The sequence below is a fragment of the Lampris incognitus genome, chromosome 6 (genome assembly GCF_029633865.1).
Source record: "Lampris incognitus isolate fLamInc1 chromosome 6, fLamInc1.hap2, whole genome shotgun sequence".
In the NCBI taxonomy this organism is placed as follows: domain Eukaryota; kingdom Metazoa; phylum Chordata; class Actinopteri; order Lampriformes; family Lampridae; genus Lampris; species Lampris incognitus.
The window spans coordinates 23,165,456-23,179,408 of NC_079216.1; positions in this window are offsets into that span (position 1 = coordinate 23,165,456).

Consider the following 13,953-nt stretch of genomic DNA (forward strand, 5'->3'; position numbering starts at 1 on the left):
GCTCACCTTGAGTTGAGAATTGCTGCACCTACCCCTGCACCAGCCCCTGCACCCCCACTAAGGCCCCAACCATCTCCCAGAACAGTTACTCAGGGCTCCAGTGTTGTTTGCTACCGGTGTGGGAAGCAAGGGCATATAGCCCGAGTATGTCGAGCGGTGCTCCCAGATCCCAGTCTGCCCTGGACTCACCGACCCCAGCCTGCGACCTCCGCAGAGAGCACCACGCCCCACTCAACGCAGCATTTAAACGCCTAGAGCCTGTGGTAACTGGGGCAACCATGGGCAAGCAGCAAGACCCCCCACTGCAGGTGAGCGATACTGATGATGGAGTAGAGGACATTCCTATTGTGGGTCCCAGGAATGAGGGTGAGGTGGAAGTCAATGGATTAAAGTGCAGGGCTCTTATCGATTCCGGCTCTCAGGTAACCAATATTACTCACGGATACTGGTGCAACCACCCTGACCTCCATGGACAGAAACTACGGCCCTCTAAAATACCCATAGCAGGTGCAGCAGGTCAGGATGTGCCTTATTCTGGTGTCCTGCGTATTAAGTTGAAAGTGCTGGGGAAAGAGTTCCAGAGAGTGCCGGCTTTTGTTGTCCCTGACTCCGAGTATCGCTCCTCCGTCCCACTGCTTGTGGGAACTAATGTCGTCCGTGCCGCCAGGAGGCACCTCCAAGCAACCTATGGGGAGCAATATCTTCAGCGGGTGAAGGAAAGCCATCCAGAGTGGTACACAGCTTTACTGGAAACTGGCGACACTGAATATACAGGAGCAGACGACATGGTGGGCCCTGCTGTGTACACTGGCCGTAAAATACGCATCCCGGGAGGGAAAGAGATGGACTTAATGTGCAAAATCAAAACTGGCCCACAAAGAAAGACATACACAGCGCTAATTGAAGGCCACGCCTCCATTCGGCTTCCTCAGGACCTTATGGTCGCCAAAGTTCTTGCAGATGTGAAGAAAGGCTGTGCTCCTGTCAGAGTGATGAACCTGTCCCAACAAACTGTCACAATCAAACCACACACACAGCTGGCCAGCGCCTTCCTGGTGGACAGTGTTGTGGATTTTTCAGCCACGGAACAGGGTTGTCATCAAAATGAGGAGAACAAAGAGACATACCGGTGTCTGCACCAAGTTGTGAGCAGTGGTGGGGTGGACATAAGTGAGGCAGCAGTGGAGAATGAGCGCCAGCGCGCCCTCCTAAAAGAGCTTGTGGAGAGGAATATGGGGGTGTTCTCACAGCACTCAATGGACTACGGCCACACAAAAACAGTGCAGCACGAAATCCCCCTGGTCGACTCAAAGCCCTTTCGACTCCCGTACCGCAAGATTCCCCCTTCACGGTGGCAGGATGTGAGGAAGTTGCTGACAGAAATGGAAACAGCAGGGGTTATCAGGCCTAGTAAGAGTCCATATGCTTCGCCAGTAGTGATTGTTACCAAGAAAGACGGATCACTAAGATTATGCATCGATTACCGAAGGCTTAACGCCTGCAGCACAAGAGATGCATTTCCACTGCCCAGAATAGAGGAGGCCCTGGAGGCTCTGGGTCAAGCAAAGTATTTCTCAACACTTGATCTCACATCTGGATACTGGCAGGTAGAGGTGGCGGAGCAGGACAAACACAAAACAGCATTCAGTACTCCCATGGGGCTGTTTGAAGCCAACAGAATGCCTTTCGGCCTTCAAAACGCTCCGTCCACCTTCCAGAGACTCATGACCTTCTGTTTTGGCGATCTGAACTTCACCCATCTCCTGATCTACCTTGATGATCTGATCATATTCTCTAAAACCTTTGATGAGCATCTGGAGAGGCTGCAGCTGGTGTTTGATCGACTGAAGGAGCATGGCTTGAAGTTGAAGCCTTCCAAATGTCAGCTTGTGAGAAAGGAGGTGCACTACTTGGGTCACCTGGTGTCTGCGGAGGGCATCAGGACAGACCCAGAGAAGATCAGCAGAGTCAAGGACTGGGCGAGGCCCACGAATCGTAAAGAGGTGCTTCAGTTCCTGGGATTCACCGGATATTACAGGCGGTTTGTGTGCAGTTACTCTACCTTGGCCGCGCCCCTGTACCGCCTTACCGCTGGTGACCCTAGAAAGAAACGGAGAGGGGGGAAGAAGAGGTTAGTGCCTGACCCGCCCTTTGTCTGGACTGATGAGTGTGAGGAGGCTTTTCAGTCACTGAGAGAAAGTTGACAACTGCTCCAGTGTTAGGCTATCCAGACTACAGCCTACCCTTTCTGCTCCAGACTGACGCCTCGGGGGAGGGGCTTGGTGCTGTATTAGCCCAAGTTCAGGACTGAGTCGAGAGAGTCATAGCTTATGGCAGCAGAGGCTTGAGCCCAGCAGAGACGAGGTATCCTGCACACAAACTAGAGTTCCTCGCTCTGAAATGGGCAGTGACCGACAAGTTCTATGACCATCTATATGGGCGCAAGTTCTCAGTCCAGACAGACAATAACCCCCTCAAGTATGTCATGTCGTCTGCAAAATTGGATGCTACAGGTCAGCGGTGGGTGTCTCGGCTGTCAGCATTTGATTTTGATGTGCAGTATCGAAGGGGACAGAATAATGCGAACGCTGATGCCCTCTCCCTCTGTCTAACCAGGAGGTCACCCAAGTCCTGCAAACCTGCCCTCAGCTTGTATCAGCCAAAGTACAAAGGTGTGTAGAGGAACAATCTCCCCAACAACTGGAAAGCTCCGCTTCAGAGGGACCTGAGCATCAAGAACCTCTGTCACACACGCTCGGTGAATCCTATCAAGATGTGGGGATGGACTGTCTACCTGCATTGACAAAACAGGAGATTCGTGCAGGGCAAAAAGAGGATGCTGTAATCGGTCCCGTGTTGCACTTTAAAAGTGTGAACCAAAAACCGAGCCGCAGCGAGAGGATTGGTGGTGGCAGGCAGGTTTGCCTTCTCTTAAAAGAGTGGCGGAGGTTATTAGTAAGGGATGGAATAATGTATCGTCAGGTCCAAGACTGTCAAAGGGGAGTAGTAGAGCAGCTGGTACTACCAGAGAGATTTCACACATCCGTCAAGACTGCACTTCATGATGACTCAGGGCATTTAGGGTTTGAGAGAACGCTGCAGATGATAAGGGAGAGATTTTACTGGCCTAAGATGTTCCAGGAAATCAAGGCTTGGTGTGAGCAGTGTGAAAGGTGCTGCCTCAGAAAGACTCCGACTGCAGGCCTCAGGGCTCCCCTGGTCAGTATTCACAGCAGCGCTCCTATGGAACTTGTGTGTGTAGACTTTCTGACTCTGGAGAAATCAAAGGGAGGCATAGAAAATGTGCTTATTGTCACTGACCACTTCTCCCGGTACGCCCAGGCCTATCCCACTAAAGACCAAAAAGCCTGTACAGTGGCGAAGGTACTGTGGAAAAACTTTTTCTGTCGGTTTGGATTCCCAGCAAAACTACATGCAGACCAGGGGCGTAATTTTGAAAGTGCTGTGGTGAAAGAGCTGTGTAAGTGTACTGGTGTCACTAAGACACACACAACCCCCTATCACCCCCAGGGTAACGGCACCACAGAAAGGTTCAACCGGACTCTCATGGACATGCTGGGGACACTAGAGCCTCACCTGAAACCCCGCTGGCATGAGTATGTGGATGCAATGACACATGCTTATAACTGCACCAAACATGACTCTACTGGGTACACACCGTATTACCTAATGTTTGGTAGACATCCACGACTCCCAGTCGACCTGATTTTTGGGCTTTCTACCACCAAAGAGCCATGTGAGTATAGTGAATATGTCCAGACCCTGCATGACTGTCTGTCGGAAGCTTATACTCAGGCTAACCAGGCCTCACGACATGCAAAAGAGCAGCAGAAAAGGTACTATGATCAAAAGGCAAAGAGTCAAGGTTTCAGCCCAGGGGACAGAGTCTTGGTCAAAATATGTCATGTGGAGGGACGGCAGAAACTGGGAGACAGGTGGGAGTCACGCCCATACATTGTGGTGAAGAAACACACCAGTATACCAGTATATGTGGTCCGAACAGAGGATGGTGAAAAAGAGAGAGTGGTTCACCGCAACCTTCTTACACAGTGTATGTTTCTTCCGGTGGAGCGGGCTGGTGCAGCAACAAGTGCAGGAGTTGAGTCTGACATGGGGGACTGGGAGGTGGATGGCATGGAGGTAATGGGGGAGGAAGCCGAAAAAGTGAGTCAAGGGGGGGAAGAGGACATAAATGTCAGCGACACCAATGCACTTGATGGCCCCAGCCTGAGGAGGAACCCACAGAGAACTCGACGTCCCCCAAAGAAACTGTCTTACGAGTCACAGGTGGTGAGATCAAAAGAGAAACAGAAGATAGAGAGGGGCTGGACATTGTGGCAGAGGGCCATAGCAGAGAGAGTAGCAGGGCACGTATAATCCACGGAAAAAAACCCCCAAAACAAACAAGTTTTATTAATGGTTTATTTACTTTGATTGCATTTACACATCTACATTTCATATGCAACTCATGGTATTAATACGTCACTTTCAGTGTGATCTGTTTTAATGTTTATGCTCATAAGTTTTGTTTTGTTTTGTTTGGTCTGATGGCTGGGACGCCATCAATTAAAGAAGGGGTAGATGTAAGGTAGTAATGCAAATCCGCCAAAGGGTGGCACTGTTACGCTGTATGTTCCCCTGGGAATGCCGCAAATGGCGATGTTTGTCCCTTTTGCAACACCGTACCCCTAGTTCTTGTCCCGGGCAAAAGGCTACGTTGATCACATGTTTTTTTTTTTTCTTCTGCCGGAAGGTGAGCAGTGTTACTGGCGGTCTGCATTATCATAAAAATATTGATTTATATCGCACATATTGTCTAACTGTTTATTCTGTGGTGTTAATAGACAAGTTTGCTTATAACCTAGTTAAAGTTTGATGTCGAACATTGTATTTGGCAAGAGAAATGTGACAAAAAGTGTTGGCTAGCCTGTTGAGCATTAGCATGGCATATAACGCAGGATGCAGTATTATTTGAGCAGATTATCCATGGTTTTTTTGTTTAATTTTATGGGTAATAAGTGCCTTATTTAATTTATAATGGATGACATTTGCTGTGGTTTTGCCATAAGGTAGCATTTTGATATGAGATGTGTTTATTTGCACATTTGCACTTTTTATTTTAATTTTATTGAGAAAGAAAGACATGTTTTTTTTTTATTCTTCTGCCGGAAGCTGTGAGTATGATGAGGCCAGCGGCCAGCTGATTGATGAGAGGTGAAGTGTAAGCGAGTGCCAGTAAAGTGTCCAGGTCTCAGCCACGATCCCAAGCCTCCGCCTCCTTCCTTTTCCACGCAAACATCATACTACAACAAAGACAACGCAGAGTCCCAGGGCGTGTAGGGAGACGACGGCCGAACGCAAAGTGCGGGTTACACAAAGTACTAAAGTATCTGAGATACAACATATATGACTGCACGTCTAATAGAAACATAGAAATAAGCATAAAAAAATAACTTGTACATAAGAAAAGCTCGAACTGACTTCAAACACCCAACTGATTGAACAAACATGCTTAGCAGTTTCTCAGTTTCTATAAAGGCAGAGAGTTGTGACTATATTCTCTCCGGGGAAACGCACACAGTGCTACCACAGCTACCTAAAGTTGACTGTACGCTATAGCGAAATAAAACTAAATTAAATTATCTTAACCCTTCGTCCTCTGAAGGGATAACCCCCCTTTTTTTCTCCATTTGTATGAACCAGCCGATACAGTTAAAATAAAAGGAAACAACCATATGAGCCTGGTTTATAACAAGTCCTATTTAAGTTTGTTGTGTAAAGTCTACTTATCTCAGAGTTGTTTGATATTCATTTTTCACCTTCAACAAAAATCTGCAAGTCTGCATTTGCCACCGTTGATTGGCCTGCTATATTTGATGTCGATGCCGTGACCAAGGAATTGTGCAACAGTTCCTTCTGGAGAATCTCCCGATCATCCACCTTAACATGAATTCCCATCTCCTTTAGGGTGGGGACCGCATCCACGAGGATTGTAAACGTCTTCACGCCGGATTCCAGATGGCTTTTGAGTGGGGCAGGGAACGATGATTGGGCTTTCACTTTTTTCTCTTTAAGTTGTTTTATCACCCCCCTTACCTGCTTACTGTTATGCTCACGCACCAGAACCCGACCCGTGTGGCGAAACCCAAGGCAGACAGACAAAGGATGGCAGTTCAAAATCCAAAAGGCGGTTTTATTGGGGGGAGGGGAATAACAAGGAAGGGAGATAACAAATACTGCCACTAAATAATAAATGGAATATAGTGGGGGGAATGTATGGTGCAAAAACGTTCGGTTAGTGGGATGTGTGAATAAACTATGTGTGGTGTCCAGTGGTTTGCATATATAACTACGTGTGAGTATTTTTAGCCTATATGTGGTGCGGTATGTAGTAAATGACAAGGAGGTGTTGAATAATGTGCGTGCACCTGGCAAGCATGTCCAGTCCGTGATCCAAAAGGGGTGTCCGAGGAAGTCCGGGCCCGAGATCCAGGAAGTCAAGTCCGAAAGGAGCGGTCCAGGTAGAAAGACACGGGGGGAGATCGCTGGAGAGGTCCGGGGAAAAACGTGAAGGTCGCTGGGGATGAGGGAGACGCGGGGAGCCGTGGAAGTCACGGAGGGAGAGTCTTGGGAGGAAAAAGAGGGACACGAATATTAGACACTGGGGAATAAACAGAATTGCAAGAGGGCAAGGAACGCTGGAGGGCTTGTCAGAGCTTTACCGCAGGGTTCAGTACGTCGAAGCACGGAGTGGTGTTCTGGGAGACTTCTTGTAGAGGGCTGCCTGATTGCTGCAGGTGTGCCTGATGGATGATGGGAAACACCTGGTGCAGCGCAGTGCTCGTCTCCTCAGAGCGCGAGCCGAGCGCTCGGATGTTTCCGGCACGTCCGAGCTGGGGGAGTGGCTTGAACGTGCCGGGGAGGCAGCTCGGGGCGGTATAACCACAACAGGACCCCCCGTCCTACGGGAGACACCAGGCGACCGTCCGATGGCATTGGGGTGGGCCCGATAGAACTCTTCCAGGAGTGCAGGGTCGGCCAGGTAGGACCGGGGAACCCAGCTGCGGTCCTCGGGCCCATAGCCAACCCAGTCCACCAGGTATTGGTACCCACGCCCCCGGCAGCGTACGACGAGCAGCCGGTCGACATCCCAGACCATGACACCACCGTCGAGGACCCTGGGGGGTGGGGGAGCTTGGACAGGGGGAGGCAGGGGGTTGGAGGCTACCGGTTTGAGGTAAGAGACATGGAAAATGGGATGGATCTTGGGTGAGGTAGGGAGATGGAGACGCACCGCCGAAGGGTTGACGATGCGGTTGATGGTGTAGGGACCGACGTAGCGGGGAACCAGCTTCCGGATGAGGGCAGGGAGGGGCAGGTCCCGGGCCAGGAGCCATACCCTCTGGCCAGGTTGATAGGCTGGGGCCAGCACTCTCCGCCGGATGGCGCTGCGCCAGGCCCGCTCTGTAGCTCGCAACATAGCGGCCCGGGCCGTCTTCCAAACACACCGACATCGGTGGAGATGGGCCCTCATGGACGGGACCGCCACCTCCAACTCCTGACGGGGGAACAGAGGGGGTTGATAACCAAGAGAACACTCGAAGGGGGACAAAATGGTAGCCGAACTCTCCATGGAGTTGAGAGAGTACTCCACCCAGGGCAGGTACTTGCTCCAGGAGGCGGGGTTGCTGGTGGTAACGCAACGCAAAGCCGCCTTCAGGGCTTGATTGGCCTGCTCTGCCTGCCCATTGGTCTGGGGGTGATACCCGGAGGAGAGGCTGACCGTGGCCCCAATCCCCTTACAGAAGGCCTGCCACACCTTAGAAGTGAACTCGGGACCACGGTCCGAGACAATGTCCAGGGGAATTCCATGGGGTGGGACGACATGGGAGACAAGAAGGTCTGCTGTCTCGGCTGCAGAGGGGAGTTTGGTGAGGGCAACAAAGTGGACGGCGTTGGAAAACCGGTCGAAAATGGTCAGAATGGCGTCATAGCCTTGGGACACCGGGAGGCCACTTACAAAGTCCAAGGCAATGTGGGACCAAGGTCGGCCGGGGGCAGGAAGGGGGCGCAGGAGACCTGCTGGAGGGCGATGGAGAGCCTTGCTGTGGGCGCAGGCGGTGCAGGCAGCCACGAACTCCCTGGTGTCTGCCTCCATGCTGGGCCACTAGAAACCCCTGCGGATGAAGGCCGTCATTCGGTGGACACCGGGGTGGCAGGTAAAACGGCTGGAGTGGCCCCACTCCAGCACCTGGGGCCTGACAGAGGGAGGCACAAATAGCCGTTTCCGGGGTCCATTGCCTGGGTCGGGCTGGGCGCGCTGGGCCCTTCTCACCACCAATTCGATGGCCCAGGTGACGACACCCACCACCCGGGCCGGGGGAAGGATGGTGTCTGGGGCGTCAGGGGACCCCTCGGGAAACAGACGGGAGAGGGCGTCTGCCCTGATGTTCTTGGTGCCCGGGGGGTAGGTGAGGGTGAAGTTGAACCGGCTGAAGAAGATAGCCCAGCGCGCCTGCCTGGGGTTGAGCCTCTTAGCCGTCCGCACGTAGGTCAGGTTCTTGTGATCGTAACTGCAAGGTTACAAATAAAAACAGATATATTTTGACCAAATGGTCCCCGGTTATTTCATATTTTCTCCATTGATCTGAAATATGAGATAGTGACAAAATTCTTCTGGATCTCTTTTCTTCTAATTTAAATTGGAACAATATGTGTCTATATATATATATATATATATATATATATACACTCACTGGCCACTTTATTAGGTACACCTTGCTAGTACCAGGTTGGACCCCCTTTTGCCTTCAGAACTGCCTTAATCCTTCGTGGCATAGATTCAACAAGGTACTGGAAACATTCCTCAGAGAGTTTGGTCCATATTGACATGATAGCATCACGCAGTTGCTGCAGATTTGTCGGCTGCACATCCATGATGCGAATCTCCCGCTCCACCACATCCCAGAGGTGCTCTATTGGATTGAGATCTGGTGACTGTGGAGGCCATTTGAGTACAGTGAACTCATTGTCATGTTCAAGAAACCAGTCTGAGATGATTCGAGCTTTATGACATGGCGCGTTATCCTGCTGGAAGTAGCCATCAGAAGATGGGAACACTGTAGTCATAAAGGGATGGACATGGTCAGCAACAATACTCAGGTAGGCTGTGGCGTTGACACGATGCTCAATTGGTACTAAGGGGCCCAAAGTGTGCCAAGAAAATATTCCCCACACCATTACACCACCACCAGCAGCCTGAACCGTTGATACAAGGCAGGATGGATCCATGCTTTCATGTTGTTGACGCCAAATTCTGACCCTACCATCCGAATGTCCCAGCAGAAATCGAGACTCATCAGACCAGGCAACGATTTTCCAATCTTCTATTGTCCAATTTTGGTGAGCCTGTGCGAATTGCAGCCTCAGTGTCCTGTTCTTAGCTGACAGGAGTGGCACCCGGTGTGGTCTTCTGCTGCTGTAGCCCATCTGCCTCAAGGTTCGACGTGTTGTGCGTTCAGAGATGCTCTTCTGCCTACCCCGGTTGTAATGAGTGGTTATTTGAGTTACTGTTGCCTTTCTATCAGCTCGAACCAGTCTGGCCATTCTCCTCTGACCTCTGGCATCAACAAGGCATTTTCGCCCACAGAACTGCCGCTCACTGGATATTTTCTCTTTTTCGGACCATTCTCTGTAAACCCTAGAGATGGTTGTGCGTGAAAATCCCAGTAGATCAGCAGTTTCTGAAATACTCAGACCAGCCTGTCTGGCACCAACAACCATGCCACGTTCAAAGTCACTTAAATCACCTTTCTTCCCAATTCTGATGCTCGGTTTGAACTGCAGCAGACCGTCTTGACCATGTCTACATGCCTAAATGCATTGAGTTGCTGCCATGTGATTGGCTGATAAGAAATTTGCGTTAACGAGCAGTTGGACAGGTGTGCCTAATAAAGTGGCCGGTGAGTGTATATATGTGTGTGTGTGTGTGTGTGTGTGTGTGTGTGTGTGTGTCTGTGTGTGTCTGTGTGTGTGTATATATATGGACATTGAGAGGACGTCGAATCCATGGGCTGCTTCTTAAGACAACTATGTATGTGTTGTGTATTTGTACATGAAACTGTACTGTATAACTGCATCTGATAAACGTAAATAAAAAGAAGGTAAACAAATGAATAAATAAAGGGTCTTTCTGGACTACCTGTCCATTTTCTCACCTGGTTCTTCTTGCTCTCTCTCTCTCTGCTGACTCCACCCTGCTCTTTCTTTCGCCTTCTGTCCCTCTCTCATCGTCTCTCCCTCTTTGTGCTGTCAACTAAAAGGCAAACATAACAACCAAACAGAATTTATAATCTAATAAAAGCTAAATGGATTGCAGTGGACAATACAGTGAGATAACGTCTTTTTGCCCTTACTCTCTCACCTGAACCTGGCTGCTTTCCTTAAAAAAAAATCGTATAAACATCTGAAAAAAACAGTCATTTCCAACGAGTCAGTGTTTCTTCCAATGCTTCGTTTCACTGTACATAAAAGTACTGTAACATCAGTTAGCTTCCTAGCTGGAAACTGTGAAAGCAGACTAGCTCAGAGAGTGTCTGTGAATGCTCTCATTCATCCAGGTCATGGTTATCCAAAGGAGCCTCCACATTGGGGTTTACAGGAAACCTACACACACAGACCAATATCTACTTTTCGACTCACACCACCCTCTGGAACACAAACTGAGCGTCATCAGAACTTTGCAACACAGAGCTGACAATGTGCCCAGCAGCACTCAGGCCCAACGAGAAGAACACAAACACCTGAGGGGAGCTTTAAAAACCTGCAGCTACCCCAGTTGGATCTTTGTGAAAACTGCAACACATTCCAAAAAGACCAACCGGGTGAGCAACGAGGAGGAAAGGAACAGAAGGAATAGCACAGTCATCCCGTATGTTTCTGGGGTCTCCGAGAAACTCAGGAGAATTTTCAACAAACACAGCATCTCGGTATACTTCAAACCCAGCAACACACTCCGACAAAGACTGGTTCATCCCAAAGACCGTGTACCACACACCCAAAAAAGCAACCTGGTGTATGCTATACAATGCAATGAGGATTGCACTGACCTATACATATGAGAAACCAAACAACCACTACACAAACGGATGGCCCAACACAGAAGGCCAAACTCCTCAGGACAAGACTCAGCAGTCTATCTACACCTAAAGGAGAAGACACACTACTTCGAGGAAGTCTTCTTCTTCTTCGTCGTCGTCGTCTCCTTCTTCGTCCTCTTCTTCTTCTTCGTGTATTTTTTTCCCCAATTTCTCCTCTTTTTTTCCTCCCCAATTGTATCTGGCCAATTACCCCGCTCTTTTTGAGCCAAACCGATCGCTACGCCACCCCCTCTCTGCCGATCCGGGGGCGCCCGGACCGACCAGAGGAGGCGCTAGTGCAGCAAAAGTTGACTAACATCTGGATTCCTGTCTCTCCAAACATCTAGTATTAGAGCATTGGAGTTAATAAAATCAAATAAAATGTTATTATACTGGTTAGTACTGTATCTAGAAGGGCACCTGTCCTGCCATTCATCAGGCATCAAATTTTGTTCTCCACCAATCAGAATAAATTCAGTATGATAGACTTCCTTACATTCGGAAATAACATCAGTCACTTTCAATAACAACAGTTTGTTTTGGTTACTATTGTTATATCCATAGACATTTATCAGAATAACAAAAGTTCCTTCAACATTTAACACAACTGCAAGCCAATGACCGTCCTCATCATTTTTGAAATTAACTACCTTCCCAGGACACCTATTGAAACATATGGCTACACCACCAGAACGCTTAGAGCCATGGCTGAACAGGATTTTCTCTCCCCATTGGTTTGACCAGAAGGTAGCATCAGCGTCACATGAATGAGTTTCCTGTAAAAAAAAACTGCATTGGGCTTTTTGCCCTTGACAAAATAAAAATATAGCCTCCCTCTTCACATTGTCTCTGAGACCCCTTGCGTTTAATGAAATAAAAGATAAACTTGTTTTAAACATCAACAATTTAACAAAATGCTGTTTCCGAACTCAGCAATAACAATAACAATAAAAAGCTGTAAGTTTTCTTAACTTTACTTTAGAAATGAAAAGAGTGAACGTTCCTCCTATATCAAATAAACAAAAACATAAAAAACCAAACCCCCACCTTTAAACTCGTATTTTCCGTCGTCCTCTCATGTCTCTAGACATTTGTCTCTCTCTCTTTAGCATAAATGCGGCGTCCATTTCTGAATCCAAACGATCCGCGGAAATACGCCTTTTCGCCGGCCTGCTTGTTCGATCTGCGGCCAAAGTCTCTCCCTCTCCACCTTCTCAGCCTTGGTCAAGTCCTCGGCGAAACGGATCCCTGCAGCATCCGCGCAGACCTGCGACTTCTTAATCATCTTCCAGGTGCCATCTCTGTGCTGTCTTTTGACGAACTGTACAATCACCTGCGGGTCGTTTGCCTCTTACTTCTCCAGGCGATGCACAGCGTCCCCACATACTCATCCATTTCCTGGGACCATTCCGGGGCTATTTCTCCAAGTAGCCGGATCACATCCTGCCTGATATTTTCTTCCATCTTCTCCTTCATTCCTTTAATTCTCAAATTCCACCGTCGTTTGTACCAGTCCTGTTCTCTTGATTTCGCTTTGAGCTCGTCGACTTCTTTCCGTAGGGTGTACACTTGAGTTTCCAAAACCTAAATCTGCTCCTTGCATTCCTTCACCCCCGCTGCGTTAAATTCAATTGACTTGGTCAGACTAGCAATCTTCACTGTGTTTTGTGTCATCTTCGTGTCAAACTCCTCCATCTTTCGCTCTTGGTTGTCAAATCTGGTGTGAAGCGCTAGAATGGCCGCTAACAGCTCAGCAGAGGATGGAAGCTGTGTTATGTCTGCACACATCGACAGTGCTGCATTTGATTTGGTGCTGTTCTATTGTGCTGGGATCGATTGGTGATGCCTGCGGGCTCTGGGTTGTTTGATCGGGTCTGCCTGTGATGCTGTGTCAGTCTAAATAAAGAATGCAACGTAGCGGTTGTGTCGAGCGACAGCGCTGTGTCCTGACGTGATTTCTAAATACAATATTGGCGACGAGGATGGCTGATATCTCTCTCCCACCACCTGCCTCCTTCCTGGCATTACCTGGCGAGCCTCCGGTACCATGGACTCGCTGGCTACATAGTTTTGAAAATTACATCATCGCCTCAGGGCTCGACGACGTGAGCCAGGCTAGGAAGACGGCTCTGTTGCTACACTGCTTGGGAGCAGAGGGCCATCGTGTGCTCGGGACTCTGGGGAACGTCACAAACTTTGACGAAGCTGTGGGACTTATGAGCACCCATTTCGCTGCTCCACAGAGTGCCCTTCTTCGGCGATTTATATTCCGTCAGCGACACCAACTGCCTGGTGAGTCTGTGCAGCAGTATGTAGCTAATTTGCGAGGGCTAGCTAGCTCATGCAAGTTTGGCGCCCTTCAGGACGAGATGGTTCGCGACCAGCTAATCGAACACACCAACAACGCAAAGGTGCGTGAGACTCTCCTGCTGGAAAAAGACGATCTGCTGCTGTCCAGAGCAATTACCATCGCACTACAGGTTGAGGGAGCAGCTGAGTGTGCTGCTATGCTAAATACACAGCAAGTGGCCACCTCCAGTCAAGCTGCCAACGACTCCTCCCTCTACTCACGGCTGCCCCTCGGGACGCAACCCAGCCAGAGCGAGGCGGGCGCCGACTCCACTGGGGACGTCTTGCAACTGCAACGACGGCGTTCTCGGCCCCGCCCTCAACAGTCCTGTGGTAACTGTGGATCTCGGTCTCATGTTTCAAGGGCTCAGAACTGCCCTGCCCGTGGCCAGACATGCCATAGCTGCGGTAAGCAAAATCACTTTGCCAACGTCTGTCGATCTTC